This window comes from Nipponia nippon, unplaced genomic scaffold (assembly GCF_047370975.1).
Source record: "Nipponia nippon isolate SJK-2023a ecotype South Korea unplaced genomic scaffold, ASM4737097v1 scaffold_6, whole genome shotgun sequence".
NCBI lineage: Eukaryota > Metazoa > Chordata > Aves > Pelecaniformes > Threskiornithidae > Nipponia > Nipponia nippon.
Genome location: NW_028262380.1, coordinates 78821016 through 78845573, shown reverse-complemented (window position 1 = coordinate 78845573; position 24558 = coordinate 78821016).

Here is a 24558-nt window from a genome sequence, read left to right as displayed (position 1 = left end):
TACTTAGTGATTTTTATGCCAAGTTATTTTTATATACAAGGCCATGGATAATGCAACACAAAAAAAAAAAAAAGAGAAATGGAATACTTACTTAGCGGATTGTACAGCATTGAAGAAAATCAGACAGATTTAACAGTGGCTTAATTCAAATTCTGTAAAAAGTACGTTAATTTTAACAAAATCATTCACCTTTTTCCATTAATATAATATTCTTTTTCTCTCTCCTTGGTTTGATTATTCAAAAATCCAACAGTTTGCCATCATAACAGAGATCTTTCTAGCATAAAGAGGAGATACTTTTTAGTGTAGTTAACAGGGCCAAGAATTGTCTAGCAAAGCTACCAAAATTAATTAGTAATACAGAGAATGTTTTGTCCCACTAACGTTTTCTTTTCAAACTCAGTTCAGATTTAAGCACTTTTGTACAACTGATGTCTGCCATTAGGCAGTTATTAATGCTCTTAAAGTCAAGAAACTTCCTCATATGCACAGGGTTAAATGTGCTCAGCTAGAGTCTCGTATAAGAAAGTAAAAATAGATCTGCATATCATTATATGGTTATAAAATAGAAATTGTGAAATATGGTATCTAATATTCAGTTTCCCTTATTCTTGTGTTGAGAACGATGTTAGCAACAAAAAAAGATTTATTTTTTCAGCTATCCAGTGTTGTCCAGTTGGGATAGACTAGATTGAGAGGCAGAGGATGACAAACTCAGTGTGGTCTTGTCCATCCTGCCTTTTGAGAGTGAGTCCCACTGTCTCATGGGAGCTGAGGGCTGCTGCAAGTTACCCACCTGTGCTGAGGATTGCGGGACACAAGCTGCCCAGCCAGGCAAGCCTGTGAGGGGACACTTTCCATCAGCTTTGCTTCCTGGCTCCTTCTCTGGAAGCTGTCCAGCTGGGTTATTTGGGGGTCTTAAGTGAAATTTTCCCGGAATCACATGGAGGTTTTGCTTTTGAGGAAACTGAGTTACTGCAGAGAGAATGCGCACAATACGGGTACCAAGGATATAGATGTTGTTTGACAGCAAAGACATACTCTCTGAGACAAAGTGCTTGCAAGTTGCCCGCTATATTCAGCGTCTGAGTTTCCACTGCCTCTGAATTACCAATTAAAAGTCACTTTTCATAATACATCTTCTCAAACATAAGACAGGAAATGTTATGTACTTACAGCTAGCCTAATAAGCAGAATGCTAAACAAGGCAAAGTAAATATTCGTGGTGACTTGCACTGGTTTTTGGACTTGATAGTCTCTGTTCTGATATTAGTATTCTGTAACTCAGTTTAATTGGACAGTAAGTCATCCTGCCTGAATGCTGCTTTCCTCACTTTTGGTAGCCATTATCTCTGCCTTTCATTGTGGAGGTGTAGTTTTCTTCAGTAGATGTCCATTGGGGCTGACAAGCTCATAAACCTGAAGCAAAGGAATTTTGAGACAAAACTGCATGTTAGTCACACATTCTCATCATAGATGTGTTCGGTGTCATTTTCTAGTGGAGCTGGCATTCTCTGGGACACTAAATAATACTTCTGTGTAGCCTTATCCATGTCTATATTTCTGCAAATCCTCCATGACTCTGACATCCACTTCTACTCAGTGCCAGTAGTCTTGTTTTCAGTTAAATAAAATGTCAGCAGGTGTCAACCCATGCTTCACTGGTGCCGTCTTACAATTTTGCACAGCTAAATACAGATTGGTGTCTCATTCCACTGCCACCTTTATAGGCACTTTATTATTTTGACACCATTTTCTACCAGCCTATTGAGAAAGGGGATAACAAACTAGAGGTCCCATGTCTAAACCCAGTTTTCACAGCAAACTGCTTCTTAAACGGTGGCCCACAGACAGACATTACTATGTCTGATAAGTCTAGTGAAAATGGATTTGATGTGCGTGATCATCTGTTTAACTGCACTTTCTTTTTCTAAGACTGTGTCAAAGGAATTGGAATAAGAGTTTAGGGCAAATACATACACATTCCCATTAATCATAAACAAATCTGTGGTAGGCATTTGGTTTTGCTATGTCAGCAGTGTGGATTATCTTTATGAATTTGGCCTTCACTTTTGGCATATGCAGCAGGCCTTGACAGCTTCCTCAATATCCTTGGCCACCTGAGCCCTTGGTATAAATTATCTCTAGCTCTCCTCTCCAATTTTTTCCATTCTCAGATGCCTTTTTTGTACCATTATGAAGTTTTCAAGCCATCTTAGGAATCATTGTCCTTTAAGCACAATTCCCCCTTCCCTCCAGAGGAAGTGAGAGCTTCCTACTGATTAACTGTATAGGCTGGAAAATTGCTCTTCTGTCCTCTCTGTGCTAATAACCTAATTGCTTTCTGCAGGATATAATCCTGGAAGTACAGCTTCAGCAACCATTGTCTCTTTTGGATAAGACCAGATGAGAATTTTAAATTAGATGGATTTTCTCACTCTGAACTCGCCCTGGCATACTGCCACCAAATGCCTTTGGGAAGTATGTCTGAAATCCTTAAATCTCTTTGAGATGTCTATTCATTTTGCAAATCATGTTTGCAATTGGAAAACAAAAACAAAATGATGAAAACGACAAAAGCCCCTCTCTGTTTTGAAGCGGTGTTTGTGAGGCACCGTTTGGCAATGGCAGCAGGTGGAACCCTCATAAGGACAGACGTTAGACTTTGTACATGGAGCCAAGTCCTCATCCTCGGTCTGAGTGTATTAAAATCCATTTGACGTAATAGTCATGGTATTTAAGCCAACGGTCTCCACTTTTGATGGTACTGTTGTGTGCTGATGACTTCCTGCAGGTGCCTAACAGCAGCTTCATCTTGTACTTACTATCATGGTATTTGAAATCTAAGTATGATTTCATTCTTCCAGCTTTCTAAAATTAACATCTCATCTTCAAAGGACGTTTTTGCTAAGGTTTGACAAAAAAAAAATAGGCACACATGTCCTATAAGTTTACCATTCACAAAATCTTTACACCCTTTACCCAGAAAAGTGGGCATTCTGGTTGTGGCCTTAAACATCAGTAAAATCTGCTTATGCTTTTATCACCTTTAAAATTACAGTTTTAAATCTTTTAAAGCTGCTAAGAGATTGGTTCATGTTACTTTATTTTTTTCTCGGACCAAAATGTGACTCGTATAGCCATTGATACTCTCTGTGGCAGTATTCCAGGTCAGGCAGGATTCTGGGCTAAATCAAAAACATAAGAAAGACTTTGAATGTAGCCTGAAGTTTCACTAAAACACAAATTAGAAGAACAAACTTCTTTAAAGTAGAAACTACTCATATTAACCAGTAAAAACAGAATGGAAATGAGCACAAGTTTATAAAGAAGTCTCCAACTTCACAGTTTTAAACTTGCAGAGGATATGTGCATAAATATGAGCTGCTACTTGTCATTTCAATTCTAACGTGTCTAGGATGGAAAAATATTTGTCTATTTACTTCTCATTCACTTATGTTGATGAATATGTGGTGTCTGTGTATGTATGCATAACTATACGTTTATTGATGTAAGTATATAACAGTCCTGTTACAGGACAATGCAAAAGTTTTCTTCTAACTTTTTGGCTTTGAGGAGTTCATACATGAGTGATTGACAGGTATCCCTGGTGAATTTTTTTGTTTTAACTAATGTAAGGAAAATGAACAGGGCTTGAAGTTCCTGCTGCAAAGCAGTTAAATGATTTTACTGAACTTTTTTTCAATGGGCACAGTTTTGTAATAGAATTTGGCCTAGGAGTCAATATGAGGATACTGTAAGGGGACATTGTTTCTTTCTTCTAAGGAATACTAAAGGAAACGTATAACAGAAGGTGTAGCTTATCGGATTTCACATTTCCTGGGCTGCTGAGATGCTTTCTATTGCTTGTAAATGTTTGGTTTCACTGCTGAAGGTCAGTAATGCCTGCTTTGTGACTTTAGCCACTGTATATAGCTAAGCTACCAGATGGTGTTATTACAGGAAAGAATCAGAAACTACAGAACTTGGAAATCTGTGTTTTTATATGTTACACATTGCTCCAAAGAGCGCTGTAGTTAAAACTTCAAAAATAATAACAAAAAACCATGAAATAACTGTTAAGAGGCCTATTCTATTTGATCATTATGCAAATCACAAATATCTTTCAATATTTTTTATTACCTGGTTTCTTTGTAGTAAATATATCGCAGAAGAGTAGGACAAGACAGCTTGTTCTAGCTTTGTTGGGGGGTTATAAGCTTTCCTATCAAGGATAGGCCAGCTGATAACGTACACAACTAAACTTTCGGAGGGCAACTGGACTTGCATTTAGTTCTGAAGTCTGCTCTTTTTATTTCAGACTTGAAGAAGGACTTGTGTAATTTTTTCAATTGGATTATCTGGTCTAATAGATGTTACCTTTGTCTACGAGCTTTGTCTCTCCTACATCCCTTAGACCAGTATAGCTCCAGTGAAGCAACTTTGGAGGAACAACTGAACGTATAATTTTAACAACTTAGGATATGATCTCTCTTTTCTTGTTCTGATCCCATTATAATAACAGCCTCTGCAATTTTACTTGTGAGATTCTAAAATGAATTAAACACCTGTGTAGCTCTTCAAATGCAGATTCTGGCTTGCTCGACAGTGCTTGATATAAGTATGTCTAATATACAAGTACGTTATAAGCTGATTTTAACAAGTAATGAGTAGTTCTCTATATGAGTATTTAAGTGGAAAGCTAGGAGTTCAGATTTCTAACATTCTGTATCTTAATTCACATGTGAATTCAGTGACAGTATTCAAATGAATAAGGATTTGCTACTTCAATAAGAGTTGTAAAATTAAGCTTAACTGTTCTCTTCCATGTGTATTTTGTTAACTGACAGTTCATCATCTACAAATTTCCCTTCCAAAAACCATTATGAAGAAGAAGCTACTTGTGTCCCAAGCTACTTGTTCATTGTGAAATATCATGTATTAACTATATAACAAAATGTTGTATAAATTGATGAAGAAACTAAGGAACAAGGCTGGCAATTTTGTTCCTTGAGCTGTCTTTTGACTGTTTTTAAACAGTACTCTCATGATCAGATTCCTCAATCTCCAATAGCCTAAGCTCTGCAAGTAAAACATTCAAATGCAGGTAGAGGAAGTCCTCCAGAGTCCCAACGTATTGGTCATGTTAGCATATTGCCAGGCAGGTTCCTGTAGTTTTCTGACAGTCTGTCTATGAAAGAAGATAGAGCAGATTTGGTAATACATTTATGTCCACCTCAAAGTCCACTACTTCAGGACAGTGTAAATACGGTAATGTTATCTGGAAACCTAATAATCGGGAGGATTATTGAATTGTTTATGTGATCATAAACACGATCTTTGTGTTTTTATGAGTATGGAGATGTGTCTGTCTCTGTCATGCAAGATTTATTACCAAGAGCATTCCAAAGTTCTAGCTGGTGAATAATCTATCTGGTAGCACTATGACAATCATGAGCCCTCGCATCCTGTTTCTTTCTGTGTTAAAACTATCCCAAACTTAACCTGATACAATATGACCGGTTCTACTGACTGCTCACCGTATGCTGCATTCAACAGCAGTGAGGCCTTCATAAGAGATTAAATAAGTATAATGTGTTTAGAAAATGAAAGATTAAACTAACATAAAAACTGAGCTCTCTGCTATAAGATCAGACTGTTGGCAAAGGCAGCTTCTAAAGGTGCTGCTTCTTTCCTGAGATGTCATTTCAAATATGAATGCATTTAAAATGAAATGCACAAAGGCTTGCTGAAAAATAAATCAAACTTAAATTTTAGATCCTCCTGCACTATATGCTTTTTTTGAGAAATTAAACCTTCAGTGACGTATTTATACCTGCAGATGAAAATATATCCGATTCGTCGTAAAATCATTAGTGAATACCAAACACCATGTGCTCTGACTGGATAAAACTGATCTGCTGTCATGTGGATCCATAAGGTGGATTTTCACTGGCTTTTGGAAATGCGTAGCTTCAAAAACATTTGGGAATGCCTTTTCCTTTTCTCCTTTCAAGTTCCATTTTTTTGCAGCTTTTTGTTCGTTAGTAGCGAGCTGCACAGACCCAGAAGCCGATTAAACACAGGGAGTCACAGTTCTCCTTTCAGGATTTCTTAGCCAAGAATCAACAATGGAGAAAATCATTTGCATTGGTGTGCTAGTCTATGAAACATCAATTTGTCCCTTTGAATTTTAAAACGCAAAGAGAGGATTTTAATTCACCTGTAAGGTCCTGTCCATTGAGCTTGTGTAGGTAAATTGACTTTGTGTAATGAAGTTTTCATTGCTTCTGGAAATTTGCAGAATAATAGAATAATGAGAATTGCTCCATTTCTAGTTACAGGCTATATCTATGAAATAGTATTACTAGCCAAGTAAACAGCTATAACATTTTTAAGGGGTATATCTCAAAGACTTATTGATAAATAATTCACAAAACTTTTCATTTTAGAGATGTCATTTCATCCAAGATGACTATGATTGGGGGGGGGGGGGGGGAATAAAGGATTTTTTTTTTGTTTTGTTTTCATCTTGAAATTTTTAATTATATTGTTTACTGTATGTTTAATATTTACAGATATGTGCAGCAAATATAAATAGAGTTTACATTTCTGAGTAGTCCTGTGAAGTCAGTGTTAATTTTCACCTACTTAAGTTTATATAAAAGTGTTTGACACAATACAGAAGTAGGCACAGGAAAAAATAGAAAGACTCAAGTGTCTCTTACTAGAATAAATCTGCCCCATATAAGCTTATTCGTCCTCCTACTTTCCATAAAATCTGGAAAATGATCACCATTCCTTGTAGATGGAAAGAGTGCCCAGATGATTAGACTTGGCATAACAAGAGTAGATAGGATTATTTTTTTTTTCCCTCAAATATTAAATTTCCTTGCTTAAGAGTTTGTGTGATTGATTGATTGCTCCTTGCTTATTAAAACAGATTTATGTCAAGTAGGAAGGATCACTGCCTAAGTGAAGATCACAGTTTAGCAGAGAATGAGTTAAGTTGCAAAGCAGCTTGTATGTCTGGGCTTCTCCTTTCCATGGGTAACACCCCGTTAGTGGAGCCATTTCCTACTGGCAGCAAACCTCTCTGGACATCATTCTACACATGCCAGAGAGCAGAGGAGAGTGGCAGATAGTGGTCCTTGAAAAAACGTCATGTTTTATTTTTCTTGTTACACAAATACCATAGCATCTCACATTAAGCAAGATTAATGGAATGTATCAAGCACAACTGGGTTTTTTGTGTAGAGCTACTCTGGTGCTGTTGCTCTGGGTCCCCGGCGAATAGATGCAACAGCCCTGAGCACTTCAAAACTGCAAAGCATTGGTGATAATGAAATTCAGTGCTGCACAAAGCTCTGCTTCTTATTGCACTTCTATATATTAAAAAGAAAGAAAAAAAAAAAAAAGGCCTCCACAAATGCCAGCCTCCAGCATGAAGTCTGAATCATTAATGAGAAGCAGTAGATTCAGTTTCTCTTTAAGTGCAAAATTTATTGCAGCCTTAACTGCTGTACGTCGGGCTAACGGGTGCACAGTGTTCTGTTTTTTACTATCTAGGTCACAGAACTGATTTTGCCTGGAAAACGGAATTACATCTTGTAGGTGAATTTGTGGATTCTGGGTATACTCTTGGCTACAGAAGTAGAGCACAATTGCCATTATTTCTCAGTCTCTTCTTTCTCTGATGACACAATATGCAGTTAGGTGCATGTGTTCAGGGTGCACCTCTTCATGCTGGAGTCTTGCCTGTGGGAGAGCATGGTTGATCAGAATGGTATCTCATCTGCAGTCTTCATCATCCTTTACCTAAAGAGTATAATAGCTACATAGAGTCTTATGAGAGTTATTCCTCAGTCCATGTGGATAAACAGTGCTGGTAGCAGCCAAAGACATCAGACTTCAGAGCATATATTTACAAACAAAACCATGCTTTCCTCAGGGCTGTGAGGGAAACTTCTCAAGATAACTGCCCATCCAGACCACACTTGTTTCCCAAGCCAGATATTACAATGTGTATCCAGAAAACTCTTTTTGCCACCACTCCTCCTTCCCTAGAACTGTAACACCTTCGTTGAAATGTGCACATCAACTCTTCTTTCATCTGGGTGTTCAGGCTTGGAGCTGGGAGTCCTGTCCATGCCTGTGATTCCACACTCCTCTACCCCATCTCTGGTACTAGCAGCACATCTGTATGTTTCCTGCTTCCTTATGAATTGCGTGTTACCCCTGTTAGCTCCTTAATTGCTGAAGTGGGCACTACTATTACATCAAAAATTGTTACGTACATATATGTTTCATAAAGTGAGTATAATAGCAATGAATGGCTTGCTTCACCTTCCACAAGATTCTTTATTTCCTACATCAGGTTTTCTCTCTCAACAGTATTTCTTTCCCTCCCCCAGGGAATGTCTCTGTATTCCTTAATTAGAGTTGAAATATTGGAACATTATGTAGATTATTTTAAAGCAAGCAAACAAAAACCCCCATTCATTTTCTCCCAGTAGTCTTTGGTTCAGAGAGTGGAATGGCCCATAGATTCTCTTAACACTTCTGTAGTCATTATGCTTGTTACTGATCGAAGGAGGCAGCTATCATTCTGTCAGTATTACAAGTAAGATCATTTGGATTAGAATAGATTTGCCTCCAGAAAAGGTGAAAATAGAATGAAGTATCTCACATGGATGAGCCAAAACTCACCCACTTGGCAAGACTTCATTCTGCTTGTTTGCCCTTCATAATACTTAGCTTACTTACAGACAAATGCTATTTATTACACAATGTTTTAATGAAAGTACTGCCAAGGAATTATTCAATATATTAACTGTATTACAATAGCTCATGGCAACCAACCAAGAACAATTTGTGCTAGACACTCCACAAATGTAGGTGAAAAACGGTATTTTCCATGAAAAGTGTGAAGGATAAAGCTGACAACAAAAGGACCAGAACTGTGTTTACACAGTCAAAGTATTTATAGCTGCATATGCACATTTCAATAGTAGCCTGCTTGACACGACTTGATACTTTCTAAAATAGAGAATGTAATGAACCCGATTAGAAGACCTGACAGCTACTGCAAGGGAAATGCCTGAATTAGTCCTTTGCAAATGACATTTGGTTGCAATAGAAGGGTACAAAAACAAACCACCATCAGTAGAACTGGTGCATTACAACTTCATCTCCTTTCTCCCCAGGTTGAAGGAGATGTATTTATAGCAAGGAAAACTTCTGTTACACTTTGAGTACTTAGACATGATTGAGATGCTTGGCTTAGGAAAATTCTCATTCAGAAATATTAGGGGTTATTAATTAATTAACAACTTTTTTTTTTTTTTCCTATAAGCATGATGTTTGACAGGATGACTCCTTCTGCATTAAAACCTTAAGCTCATGTATATTTGCATTATGATGACTGGAAAACTCAAAGTACAGCAAGTAAACGCCCTTCTTGTTTCTTACAGCTCACTGTTCAGGCAAGCTTTACATGGCAGTACTTTCTCTGTCTTTTACAGATTCTTGTCTTTAATTGTGTCTCATTAAATAGCAATACAACACTGAATTGAGATTATGCACGAGTGCCTCACTATCACCTGTTTGGGCTGATATTTTTGTAAGTTAACCTGGCTGAACTCTGTAGGCGTTCTCCATGAAACACAGCAAACACTAATGCTCCAAGCCTGATCAAGGGAGATTTTCATAAGTGTAGGTCTAGTGTAGCGTATGCATCCACTGAAAACTGGCACCAAATCATACTTCGTTTTGTTCAATAGTTCTATTAAAATTGTTCAAAGGAATTGAACATTCAGATAAAGGGTCTTCTAAAAATTAACGGTAATTCTAATCCGGTTGCTTTTATTTCATATACTAAATAGTAAATTACTTCTGGAAAAAAGTGCTTTTGGTTTTTATTGCCTAATGAATTAGTTGCTTCAAGTAGGAAAGGCAATTTTAAAGTGTATTATAAACACGATGGTTATTAACCATTTTCAGTCTCTTTCCCAGATTGTTTTGAATGTTTTATCTGTGATATGAGGTCTTAAATACTGAACATATTGGGTGCCAGTAAATATTTCAGAAAACACAGACAAGCTCTTCTTGATTCACAGTTTGTATTATTAAGTTGTCATAAAGTGGGAAAAGCCTCTCCTGACATAAGACTATGTCAGAGAGGGAACACAGAAGTGACTTTGATGAGGAACTGCAAACATGAGGTCTGAAAGAAGGCACTGGAAAAAGGGAACAAGAAGCATGAATGTAATAAAACCAAAAATAGGAAGCTGGCTGGCATATTGAAAAAGGGGCTCATGTTTCATCTACTCACAGTTCTAACCAGCGAGGCTGTCTTGGCAGCTGAATAGTATAGATTAGAGAGCTTTCTCTGTAACTGTCAAGCTGAAGGATTTAAGGTAGGATTCAAGCAAGTGTTTCAATCTGATTGGTGAATTCTGGTTTTAAGGAGGAATATTGACTGCAAGGCCTCTCTTATAGTCAGGAGGATGCAGATCATATGGCAGAGCACAGTTCTCAGTTTGAGGGAAGTAAATGTTACCCAGTGTTTTCTATACCTAGATTTGGTTTTGTTCTTTATAATAAAAAGAATGATAATGATAAGACTTAGAATTGAAATTTTATTTTCAGATAACCATGAGTTGGTCATGGCTGCGTGGAAGTCCTGACCCGATACGTTATGGAGCCTCACAAAGTCCTCCTACTTTAGCAGCAAGAAGTTTCCTTGTGTAGGCTGTCCCAGGAAGATGTTTACCACTATCTGACACAAAGGTAAGCATTTTTGGGGGAAAGGTTTTATCAGTGAACTGACATTATGGAGCTGGAAGTATTCACTGATCAGATAAACTGATAACAAACAAAGGGTTAACCGTGGATTTAGGAATGTAGAAAAAGAAACCACTTTCAATGTTGAAATTTACCGATCAGCCAAAATTTAGTTTGCCTGTATGGATAGAAAAATTTAGAAGAGAAAACAAACAAAAATGTTTTGGTGTAATTTACTATTGAAGAAATTCCTTATAATGATGCTACAGCTGGTTTTAATAAAGATCATGCTGACTTGTATAGCTGTACAAAACTGTAATCCTTATGACAAAGATCAGGCCCAGGGGAGAAGTTGAAATGTGAGATACCGCTGCAGAGTCCAGTTGTGAAAACTAAAATAGAACATGAGATTAAATAAAATAACAGCATCAAAATGGTAAAACAAGTGACCTCACAGGAGACTAGAGGACCACATTGATCATAAATCTAAGAGTTACTGTGAAAATGAATTTGAACAAGGGTTATTCTGAATCAGATCAAGTAGCTGCATAGCCCAGTATGTATCTGCAATAGCAGCTGGAAGCAGATGTTTAAAAAGACTGTAAAAGTCGTATATAAAGCGATCCTTTTCCTGACAAAAGCCCCTAGCTTCCAGCAACAAAACAGATGACCGAGAGTTGTAACCAGATCAATATGCATAAAAGCTACTGATGGAATTATTCTCAATTCATTTACTAGATGTTTTTAAGTATCCATTTGTACTTCTGGCCTCTACAATGTGTTTTGGGAATGAATTCCACAGTAGGAGTCAGAGAGTAGGCAGTTGACAATAAAGTTAGTTGATAAAAAGTTTAAAAGTGATGACTGGTTTGTTGAAGCTTCTGTCAAAGCTTTTGGTCAAATTCAGTCAATGTTTTTAAACTGCATCTGTCAACTCCCAAAAAAACACAAAAAAACTAAAAACTAAAAAAAAAATTGTGGAACACAGAAATGAAAATGCATGAAAGTCCACTGAGAATTATTTCTTTCTGGCTTTGATAAATATACACTATTTGACAACGTTTCGCAGGTCATGTCACCTCCTTGTTGTAATTAGTGCCTGGTCAAATATCCTTCCCTGTATAGATCAGTAGTGACTTCATTACTGTAATACCGACTAATTATTTTCTGTGTTAATTTCACAACTGCACGACTAAAACAATATTGTCCAGGAATAAACTATAAGGATAATCTGAGATAATAGCAAGATCTCTTACATGGAGGCATCTAACAAGTTCAGTATATTTAGTATACCAAAGAGCAAGCTTAGTGGCCCATATATTATTTTTAGAAGTGTTTATTTGTAAAGAAGTGTTCTGAGAAAGCAGCCTCAATACTAGAAGAAGAAGGAGTGAATACAGCTGAAAGTGGTAAATTCATGCTAGAAGTTCAATATAAAGCTACAGCAAGGAGGGGAAAACAGCAGTTTAAAAACTTAGGCAGTTATATGATAAATTGTTCTTCAACTGAACTATTTCAGTCAAGATATTGGATGTTAGATGTAACAGTAGCTTAAGAATTGCAGCCTGTTATATGGATAGGGCCAGATCTTTCTGCCTTGAAGCCATGATTATAGTATGATTTCCCCACAAATAAATTTTGAAATGATCATTGTACCTTACTAAATGATCGCAGATGAGCTAGGTTTCACTGGCTTAAGAATACTACAAGCACTTAAAAAGAATCTGTTTTTATAAGGCAAAGAGTTCACCTAAGGGAAAAAAGAAGATCAGCTTTTTTCCCCCCCAAAAGCTACTAAAATGTCAGAATTTAACCTGAAGGCTATCTCTTTGAACAGAGCCTTAGGAATTTGAGGTAAATTAAAATGAATAGGTATAGTGAAAAAATTTTGTGACAGTTGAGGAAGATTCTGACTACCTACTTCGCTGCTACAGATCTGAGTTCAAATAAAGTACCTCTCTTTATAAAAAGTGAAATACCTAAATGTTAATTATTCCAAACATTAGTCATTAAAAATAATTACATAATCTCACTTAGATAAAGACCATTAATGGTTAGAATTTCCTCCTACATTGCTATATTCTGAGTGTATTCAATATATATTCATATATATATTGACATATTCAACGTACTTAATATATATTGAAACCTATAGCATTCAAAGAATATAAAGACATTATTCATTTCTCCCCTCAAAGATCTTAGCCTTTGATGCTATGCAAGTGAGCAGAAGAAGGGATTTAAAGTTTGTGTCTTAAGACCCAGTCTTGAGTTTTCACTGATACATGGGATGCTGCAAGGGCATGAACGACCTCCTAGCTAGCTGTTGCGCTGACAGCTTTTAAGCAGCCCACTTGAACGTCCATTGGCCCAAAGAGTGTCGTCTTAAGCCCTGAATAACTGAAACGCTTAACTCAGATTCTTTGTAGAGTGCAAAGTTAGTCCTCTACCTCAGCATTTTGAAATGCCTTGCTGAATGATGTCTTGGCAACTTAGTTAATAGCATTTTCTGAGTTCCTTCAATGTATTTCTCTCTTTCAGCTGATAAAAAGTAAATCTAATGCAATGGTATGTAAAGAGAAACGAGTCATAGGAATTAGTAGGCTCAAGCAACACATGTATTTAAAGCATGTCTACACTGTAGAACGGTATTGCAGTAACCTTCCTGAAGTTTAGGATTGCCTAAGACAGCCTGCTGCTACATGATGTACGAGGTATGGGCTTCTTTTCTTGGTAATCTGGTAAAATCCCCTTGATCTTGAATAGATAAAAGACATTGCAGGGCCTTTTACTTTCATCTTCCTGTCTATTACTGAAGTCTTTGTCTTATAAGTCACCTTTGTCTTACCTGCTCCTTACCCCATAGCTTCTCTCTTGAAAGAGCACATTAACACGTTAAGAAGATACACAAATAGCCTTTTCTTAGAAAAAATTATGACAGTCTCTTGAGATCAAAAAGGATAATTGTCATTCATCTGCTGTTTAGACATTCTTAAGTGGGCATGCTTTTTACTGTCTTGGAGATTCATTTTAAGGTCAATACTGTGTGCAACTAATAACATTCAGCTGAAGTTAACTGACCAAAAAAAGATGGAAGCTTCCCCATTAAGGTTCAAGATGAAACATCAATTTCCTATATCCACTAATCATCCAATATGTCTCTGTTCCCTTGAGACCTAATCATCTTTTAAAATGCCATGAGAGAAGATTGCCCTTGCTTTTATGATCCAGAGGTTTTCCATCCAGAAAATAATATCCTATGTATGTTGTACAAACAGAGAAAGGGGAAATCTCTTCAGACAAAAGATTAAGAAAAAAACCCTGAATTCTTAACATAACATGAACTATTTTTCCCTGTAACAGATTTCCAGGGTTATTCCTGTATGCCTGCTATATGCTAGTTAAATGGGCTTCTGATACACTTTATTCCTGTCTGTAAATTGATTCCTCTTACCTTTGAAGAGTAGTGATACTATACAACGGAAAACAGCTACATCTGCTTTAGGGGCATCCTGGGTTAGCCTCATATAGTCTCCACTGATACAAAATCTAAATTCTATTTTAAATCTCCATATTTCCCATGCGTTACCATATTGTCTTTTCATGATTGAAACATGAGAAGCTTCTGTTTGTGCATTGTGAGCTCTTCTGTCAGCTCACTGCAGTTCTGAAGAAGCATCTCCCAACTTGTTCCTTGAAAAGCGGGAAAGCAGAAAGAGGCCTTTTGTTGTAGGCTGAAGGACGCGTGACTGGACTGGTGCTGCATCCACTGAACAACTGTTAGAAGACAGGGATCATCAGTCAAAAATGGGTGGGAATTTCGTGAAAATATATCCAGATTTATTGGTGCTATGGATCACTATGTAATGTGTTAATGACCCATGAATCGTTAGGAAATGAGATCTTCCTGTTATCAGTCATTACAGCAGCTATGTATACTTGAGGACTAAGTGTGCTAAGCAGTTAAGCATTCAGATGTGCGAACAGTTGCTTCAAAATCTAGTGGCCTTAGAAAGCTACAGAGGAAGGGTCAGGAGGTTTTTACCTTAATGCTGCTTTCCCTAGCTGATAAAGGTTTCATGAAATGCTTATATGTTTAATCTTTGAAATAATAAAGGATAGAAATGGAATTCTGAACTCCAGACCCTTTCACGGGAAAGGTTATTCTTTCAGCTGCCAGAGAAGTTGCTTTTCTTCTGCTGAGATGAGTAGATTTATCTATCTGTATGAAGAAGTACATGATACCTAATTTAGTCTTTTCTGTTTGAGAAAGAGCCTCCATTTTTCCTGCGTAGGTCTTACAAGGTGCCAAAGTGAGAAGTGTAGCTCAGTTTGGACACACAGTTTAAAAACAGGACTATGACGACAACTCGGATGTACTGACATGTCCTATGCTATTTTTTCCACCCAAAGAGAAAACAAAACTTTAATATGAATGTTGATAACTGTTTCTGCTAACTTGCTGTTAAAAGTTTATGGTAAAATTTGGGCTTCAGTAGTTATCTTGGATCTCACTGAAGTATTACCAAGAGCTGATAGAGAATTGTAGAATCATAAAATCGTTAAGGTTGGAAAAGACCCTTAAGATCATCGGGTCCAACCGTTAACCTAGCACTGCCAAGTTCATCACTAAACCATGTCCCTAAGGCCCACGTCTACCCATCTTTTAAATACTTCTATGGATGGAGACTCAACCCCTTCCCTGGGCAGCTACTCTCTGATTTTATGTATTGAATATATCCTGGTGTTTACATTCACTTAATATCCTTACATAATCTAAATTATCCTGTTGTGAAAGTATTTCTTTCTGCCCATAATACATGGTATCAGGCAGACTAAATTTAAAGACAAATTTGGGGACTCACACAGTGTCTCACTGAGTCAGTCTCAGCTAAAAAGGCTCAGCTTCTTGGTTGAACATGCAGCGGCTTTGGAAAACTGCTTCTTTCCCTTGTCTGTGTGTGTATACAAGTACATACATATACATATATGTATGTGTGTGTTTATACATACATGTGAATGTAGGTAAACGTGTTTGTGTGCGTATAGACTTATGTATCATGTTCAAACAAAAGGCTGAGCCCTTTTGACTGAGACTAATTCAGTCTCAGTTTATTTAAAATAACTACTCATATAAAATAGTTGGTTGAAATTATCTGAAGCAAGCTATTTTTATATTGTGTGTGTGTGTGTGTGCGCGCGCATGCCGGCTAATCACAATGCCCTACCACAACTAACATGCTTCCCCATGAACCAGCCCCTCAGGTGTACGCAACAGCACGGACATAGAAGGGCTACCGGCCTGAATGTCTGAGTGCACTCGTGGTCCCTGCATCCAAGACAGTCCTGAAGACCTCTACACAGGTAAGCAGCTTTGTGCCCTCAGAAGGTTATGTGGTGTTCATACTAGATTCACTGCTCTAATGAACAATGCGATGCTACCTGCATCTCTCTTCACATTGCAAATGCAGCACTGAAATGAAGACTAGTGTTGTTAGTTGTGGTTTGATTAAAGACTCACAGGCAAAGTCCAGATTTACTTACGAAAACATTTTCCCTTCACTCACATTTTTCACATCTTCAAAACAGCTATTTTTCTAATGAAGTTGTATTATTTTCCTCGTGAAGTTCTGGAAGTAAATTGTTTGTATTAGAAGAGGTCGGGAAATTTATACTGCAAACTGATTTCTGTTTTATTTCTGTTTTATTTTGCTTCTTTGTGGGGAAAAAGGATGGGATTGGTGCTACCTAAACCCCTTGAGGTCAAACTCATTAAAACATTTCCATAGGACATGGATTCTGTCCTAAATAAATTGTGATTAAGTAAAAACATGAACTGTGTGTAGCTGGGAGTTTCACATCTTTGCTCATTACTTACATTTAATCACACTGTGACTGCTTCAGAAATTATGAACTAGCTACCCAACTTGGAAACAACGCTGGAAAGCAGTGCCATTGGTGAAAGACGTTTACAATTATTTTGCTTTATCTTGAAAATGAAGCATAATAAGTGGGGAAAAAGTGATAGTAGTACTCTTCCAGTTGGCAGTTTCTTTTTTCATGGAGCCTTTAAAACAATTAGATGATGAAGAAGCTGAAACAGACAAAAGCAATTTCTAAATATGTGGTTTCACATATTCAAAAGCAGCCTTCTAATAGCTATGATGTTAAATAGATGATGCTGTTTAAACAAAGCAGGGCTTGGTGGATTTTTAGACAAAGATTTGCATTAAATCAGAAATCAAGCAATACCTTCAAAAGAGGATTTTTCATTGTCATGAATCAGGAACAGGACAGGATTTCCTAGTAATAACTGGTGATGCAAAATGGATTTTCCTGTCATGCTGCTAAATTCTGCCTGTTGCTGTCAATTGGATTAACTGGATGTTAGAAGCCTGAGGTTTTTACATCTGGATTATAAGATTTTTTTTTTAAAAACTAAAAATTGCCACTTCATGAATGCAAAGGAGAAGATAAAATGGGAGTTAATACAAGTCACTGTTTTAAACTAGAAAGGTAGCACACTTGGAGCAATGAAACGGAGCAGACATCTGTATTACTGAGAAAGCAACAGAGGAGTATGCTTTTTGTTTTCCACCTGGATAAAACAGTTCATATGAAAGAAAAAAGTGGCAGTGTACACGAAGCCTCTACCTTTACTGCTATACGAAGTGTCAAATTGGATCGAGTCTGAGGGACTTGAGGCAGCTGTTGAAACACCAGTTTCTCCCTTCCCTGTCTTAATAGTATGCTGCATGGCCCCAGACTTGGACAGACAAGAGTAAAAGTAAAAGAGTAAAAAAAATAACTTCCAGTAGTAAACAAGAAAATATTTTTATCATGTCTCAGCAGACATGGATTTAGAAACTAAAATACATAAACACCAGAAGATGTGAGATGCAATTTGAAACTACAGCATTCATTGTTGAGCCATGGCATTCTGGATTGTTTTACATTCAGCTGGGTGAATTTTCAAAGGTAGTAAAATGTGCAGATCTAGAGATATAAAGAAGGCTTACTGGCATCTTATAGTTTTTGTAAGAAATTTAATTCTGTCGATGCTTCAAAGTTTTTAGACTAATAGAACAACAACTGCAGAAATGAGAAGAGACAAGTAGTTTTGCAAAGTGTAGCACTTAAGCACTTTCCTGGTACTGTGTAGAAACCAAACTGGCACCAGACAAAAATGCTTTACCGTCTACAGCTGGTAATGACCTAGGATTTGAATGGAAAATGTGCAGAAAAGTTGTGGCATGATTATCAAAAGTTTGTGTTTCTTTGCATTTGTGATTAAAGAACAACAGAGCTGTATAAAATTAGGTGAGAGATGGGATTGGTAAGATGGCAGAGAATCTGGGGACTCCAAGTGCATAACAAGCCTATATTAGGACATGTCAAACAGAAGCTTTATTAACTATGATCATAGTGAGAACAGTTGGACAACATCTCCCCCTCTGCTCCCTTGCTCTCTGCCAAGTGTTTGCAGAGACCCAACCTATATACTGTTTCAGGGAAAAAAAAAAAAAAAAAAAAAGAGGTGAGTCAAAACAATCACTTCAATGTTCATAAAGCCAGGTATCCATCCCTGGGAGGGGTGGACTCCTTAAGTAGCTTGCTAACTGCCACACTTCTTAGAAGGAATCAGACAGTAAATAATGTGACAATATGGAGTGATGGCTGTTGATGGAGCCTATAGGAGCGGCACACCCAATATTGTCTTAGCTCAGAAGTGGGGAGTTGGAAACAATCACAGGCTGTTGGCTTTTAAGCAAAAGACATGTTCTTTTAGTCAGGATAGATTTCTTAGCCAGCTCTCTCAAATCTTAAATATTAATATTTTTGTCACCACGAAGAGAAATAGTAAGATTCATGTCACATTCATGCATTGTTGAGCTGCAGTTAGAATGCAGCCATCACATATGAAACATCGTATATTATTATGGGCTGATAATCTGCAGACACTTACTACCTGAAATTCTTATTCTGTCATAAAAATTTTAGATTAGCACAACAAAAACATTATCACTATAGCAAAAATTATTTAAGGACAAACAATTAACTATCAGGTTTTGGCACTAATAGAAGGGGATTAGTTGGTCCAGGTGCTCTTATTGACTAAAGACATGCTTATTAATGTTTCATTTCAATTGTGCTGTTTGACAAGCCTGTCATAATTTTCATGCCACATGCTCACCTGCCAGCCATCTCAAGCCTGTGACACCAGTTCCTAAATACTAGCACAAAATTAGCATTTGACCTTTAGAAAGTTAGCTCAGAATGCAAGTGCATGTCCTAAAGCTCATGTAGCTCGTCTTTTCTTGGCTGAAAACAGCAAGAAGCCATATAGCAAGCCACTATGGGTTATAAGCACAAGGAAAGAGCACAGAAATATGCAGTTTATAGAGTGTGATTTACTTGTAGCAAAAATATTAACTGTACTGCATGCACAGCACACTGTTTCAAGAAAAAAATATTGAGTGTTTTAATAACATCAGAATGGCATCTGAAATAATTAAACTACCTTTTTCATAACTCTGAGGAAGAATGGAATTGAAAACATCTTTCTAATTTATAGAAAAATTAAATAGCCTATTGTTTCACCTCAGTTCTGCTGAAACAGTGCTTTAAGTTTTTATGCCTTTTTTTAAAATTTTGCAGTGTTTTCACATGAGAAAAAAAAATCAGTACAACTTACAGAGTCTTCAAAAAAGTAACCAGATAAGCAATTGCACTGTCACAAATTTCTTTCACTTTTTTTTCCCTCTTCCCATGTAATTGGAGGCCCCTAACTGAGATGTTTAAATCAGGAATCTGCTTTCCCTGAACTCCCGCTATAGCCAGTGGGGAATAAAAGGACCTCTAGAGAGCACTGCAACACATAAATTCTGAATTGTCTTTTGTAGGTCTCTCTCCCTCCTCTCTCAACTCACAGTCGAGCCTTTTAATGTTTGAAGTTAACTGGGAAAGAATGTAGACCAACATTTTTGTTGTGAGGCAGCAAACTTGCTCCCACATGTTTAAATAAATGAGGTGCCTTTCTAAAGCTACTGGAAACTAATTCCTTCTTTCAACGATTTCAACGATTTCACCGATTCATTATATTTTTATTTTCCCTAATTAACTATAAACTAGGTGCATTTAGCTGATTTAATATAGCATCACTAGAATTCAGATGTTTTGGCATGTGGAGCTGATTAGGTTCTTTTTAAGTCTAAAGAAGAAGTGTAATAAGTTTTCCATTATTCTAGTTTCACAAATAATTTCTCAAGTTCATTTATAAAACCAGAAACTTAAAACAGATTGCTAATCCAAAAGCTACAGTAGCTAAAAAATACCGTTGTAAAGTACACTGTTGAATACTTTTGAGAGAACTGCTTTCTACAATGGTTATATCAAGAGGGAAATTTTTGTCTGTATTCACAGATCTTGATTTGACTCGTTTCCTAGTTGGATTTCTAACCTGCTCCATGTGGGCTGAGAAAGAAGGGATTGTTAGCCAATTTGCACTAATCAGCTGCTGAAACCTCATTTGCTCTATACTTGTCCAAGTATCTTTCTCACTTCTGTTTTCAGTTTGGCTTGCCAGGCCTTTGCTTGCTGGTTCTGCAGAACCAGAGAGCACTGCAGTCCTGGTTTGGTGCAGAAGAACCGGGAGTACCATAGAAAGACAAAACGACCAACCTAAGGGCTCAGGCTAGAGAAGGATGGTGGGAAGAGAAATTACTCTGTGGGATTTGGGGCATGTGTTGCCTGCATATGGAAATAACAGTTCTACCACAGAAGGATGAAACCCCCAAGGTTTTGAATGAGGTGCTGTCAAAGCTGTTCTCTGAGACTCTGTTAATTCTATAGGACATTTCTAGGTGAAAGAGAAAGTTTTTTGAAATGTAATTGCAAAAGACCCCGCATACAAATTCTTCAACCCTTTCAGCTACTAAATGTTCAGTGCTGACAGAACACTATCCACTGCTGGAGTTATTGCTGCTCCCCAAGTAACAGCAAGACTGTTGCAGACATCAAGTTTTCAAGAAATGAAACTGAGCAACTAATCACTCACTATCCAAAACAGTTAAGTATTACAAGCAAATCATGCACGTGTTAATGGTCCATAATACCATCAAGACCCTAGTGAGTGAGTTCTCCTAGTGAGTACTCACGTAATAGTGCACTACTTTACAGAACAATTTCAAATTTCCTATGTTGGTATGAAATTTTATTGAAAAAACCTTGAAATTAGAATAGGTTTGGAAAAAAGAAGGACAAGCTTACTGGAAACAGAGTAAATATCACAGCTCATTTTTTAGATTGTTAGTCATCTTTATGCTTCTAGTAAGAGTTAAAATGCTGGGTTTATATTTTATGCCAATATCTTTGCAAGAAGCTGTGCTTTAGGAAGTGAATTTTTATTTTAATAGCTGCTTTTTCAGTGGCATCAAGTGGTATGATGCACAAGTCTATTCATATAATAGTGTCCTGGTTTTATTTATTTTTCTAAAGGTTGCTCCAGAGCATTTTAGGGAGTTCATAAAATCAAGGCCAAAAAATGCAATACTTACGAATTTGTAGTATGTTCTTTTTTAGAGGCAATGAAATTTCCTTCACTGTAAAATGGTTATAGCTAGCATGAATCTTTAATTTTCATTGCTTTCCCGTGCACATTAGCCTTTAAAACAAAATTAATTTTTCCATCTCTTTGAGCATACTTAAAGTTTCCTTTCCAAAAATCAAATTTCCCTTTCACTTTCTGTGCAAAAGCATAGAATTTTGTTATGGTTAGCGAGATTTATCCCCAACATATTCTTGAATGTTTAATCAAAGGTATCAATAGATAGCATTTCTGTTTCATTTCAAAAAGAAACTGTCAGCTTACAAATATAAGTGACATTTTAAATACTTCGTGCTACAACATTCAGCAGCGTACTACTTTAGCAAGCAAAATGAGACATGACACAAGCAAAGTAACTCCATTAAATAACAAAATATTTTCCATGTTCTTGTACTCTGAAATTATTTTAAAAGACAGAAAGGATTCTGTTTGCAGTTCATCTCCGTAATGCAGGTCTGTACATTGCAGCTGTCTGGATAACAAATGTACATTTTGCAAAAAAGAAAAATAATTCAGTACACAATAGTTTATTCTGAATAACCAGAAGTCAAATGTTATGGTAGAAAGCATTTAGAAAAACAGGGAAGTGGTAAAAATAGTATCTTCCTGAAGCGAGAAAATGCAGCCCTAGCTAAATTATGTTGCCTGGTATGGTTAAAAGGCAAGCTTTCAAGCTTTTTTATGATGAATGGAATTCCAACGTTATGTAAATATGATCAGATTAGATTTAACATTTTATGCAACAAGCTGTGCTTTAGGAATTGTCATTTTGTTTTGATAGCTGCTTTTTCAGTGTCAGGGAAAATACTCCTAGTAGTATTATTGGCATAATAACATTCTTGTTTTACTAACTTTATTAAAACTAGCTCCAAAATAGAAGAGTTCATAAATACATAATTCAAATTACATCAACCAAACATGTCCAACTGTATAAATAGAACTTCTTTTTCCACTGGCAACTGAAGTTAATGACTCCTTTGTTCTGCTCAAAATAAGACTCTCTTCTCACTTGGTAAATAGTTGTTAAATTGGTGAGACATACCCAATAAATTGAAGTCCCAAAGGACTAACGTTATTCTGTTGGTCTTTTATGACTCAGGGTAAGAAAGGACCAGTGATATTTATATACAATTGAATAACTTTGTGGAAATAGGAATTTAATCCATAATCTCTCTCCACTCTTAATTTACATGGACACTTACATTAACATTAATTTCTATTTCTCAGGCCTTCCTGCACAAGGTCTGCTATTTTGATGGGTCGCTCCTTTTAAAATTTCTCTATTTGCTTTCCCTTTTTTACTGCCTCAGAAACAGTGATCTTTTCCTCACCTTACAGTTCCTTCCCATTCCAGCCTATAATGGCTACCCACCTTGCTTTTTTTTTTTTTACTATAAAATTACTTCCAGCCTCTTTTCCAGATAGTGCTGTTCCCAGTCACCTGTCTGTTGCCTTTACAGCCACCTTGTAGGAAGGAGATTTTACTTTTTCTATGCAAATATGTCTTTTTCCTTCAAACTGTGTTCTTCCTAAGGTAGCTCCAAGGCTTCGATGTGCCAAAAATTCTTCATGAAGAACCTATGTAAATATTTCCAAAGTTTTGCTGCGAAAATGTGACACATCTCTCAAGACTTACTGAGAAAACTTTTAATTTTAAATAACAGTGGAATAAGGTAAGGGTCTAGAAAACAAGTCCTATGAGGAGCAGCTGAGGGAAGTGGGGTTGTTCAGTCTGGAGGAGAGGAGGCTGAGGGGAGACCTTATCGCTCTCTACAACTGCCTGAAAGGAGGTTGTAGGGAGGTGGGTGTTGGTCTCTTTTCACAAGTAACAGGCAATAGGACAAGAGGAAATGGCCTCAAGTTGTGCCAGGGGAGATTTAGGCTGGATATTAGGAAATTTTCTTCACCGAAAGGGCTGTCAGGCCCTGGCACAGGCTGCCCAGGGAAGCAGTTGAGTCACCATCCCTGGAGGTATTTAAAAGAGAAGTAGACGTGGTGCTTAGGGACATGGTTTAGTCGTGGACTTGGCAGTGTTGGGTTAAATGATTCTATGTTTCTATAATTCTAAGGTCTTTTTGATCCTGCTTACTCCATACCTCTATTGTAGTATTGCTCATGCTATGGAAATCCCTCTTGGGCTATGCTGCTGTTCCCAGTTTGTGAACAGTCAGTCTCTGGGCCGTTACAGGGTGGCCACACTGACAGCAGGTGTGAAGACTCAAACCCCAAATGTAGCAGTCAACTTGCAGGAGTGAACATACCATTCTTTTTCTTTCTCTATGGTAACATCTGCTTAGCTTGATGAAAAAGAAGCTGCCTTTAATTGAACTAATTTGGATCTCACAGACAGACCCTCATCTAACATCCCTACTTTAATTAACATGTAAATCAAAGGGGGAAGGAAGACTGGAAGAAGCAGCTCCTTGCCACTAACTGCTGACACCCTTGAGTAACTCTCTTAAGCTTTTCCATCACCTGGGAAATTCCCATTAAGGCAGGCATTCAGGAAAAAGCAGTCAGTTGCAAGTTACAGCAACAGCCACAAGAACAGAAATATTAAAAGGTACCCAGAAATAAAGTCTGTAGAAGAGGCACTGACACTGTAGTCAAATCACAGTCCCGTTTCCACACACCGCCCCCAACAGCTGATATAATTTCACAGTTCTCCAGGGCGCTAATTAAAGCCTTCCAAAAGATCTGAAACTGCAGGTAGCACTCAAGATGCTGATTCTCCAGGTACTATAGTAAGGCAGTTGTTAATCCTAACGACAGGAGAGACAAACAGAAAAAAAAGACAAAATAAGCTGAATAAAATTGTGCTTCTAACATGTAGTTCTACCTTCTGTATATTTTAGCTAAGTTTCATATTATAATGGTAACTTAATTTTCATCCTTTGTAATACTAAAATTGAAAGAATCCTGTAAGACTTTAACTGAAGAGAACTATCCAAATTAATTTTGAGGGGGAAAAAAAACCACAAAAAACCCCAAAAAACAGACAGACAAAAAACCACAAACAAAAACCTGTGAACCAAACATTTTGTAGAATTTCACACAGATTGCAAATTTACTTTGAAAATACACCAGTCCTTTGCAATGCTTTTCCCAGGGAAACCCTTTGTCCATGCAAGTCAGTACAAGTGAAAATTCTTCAGGAAAAAAGAATA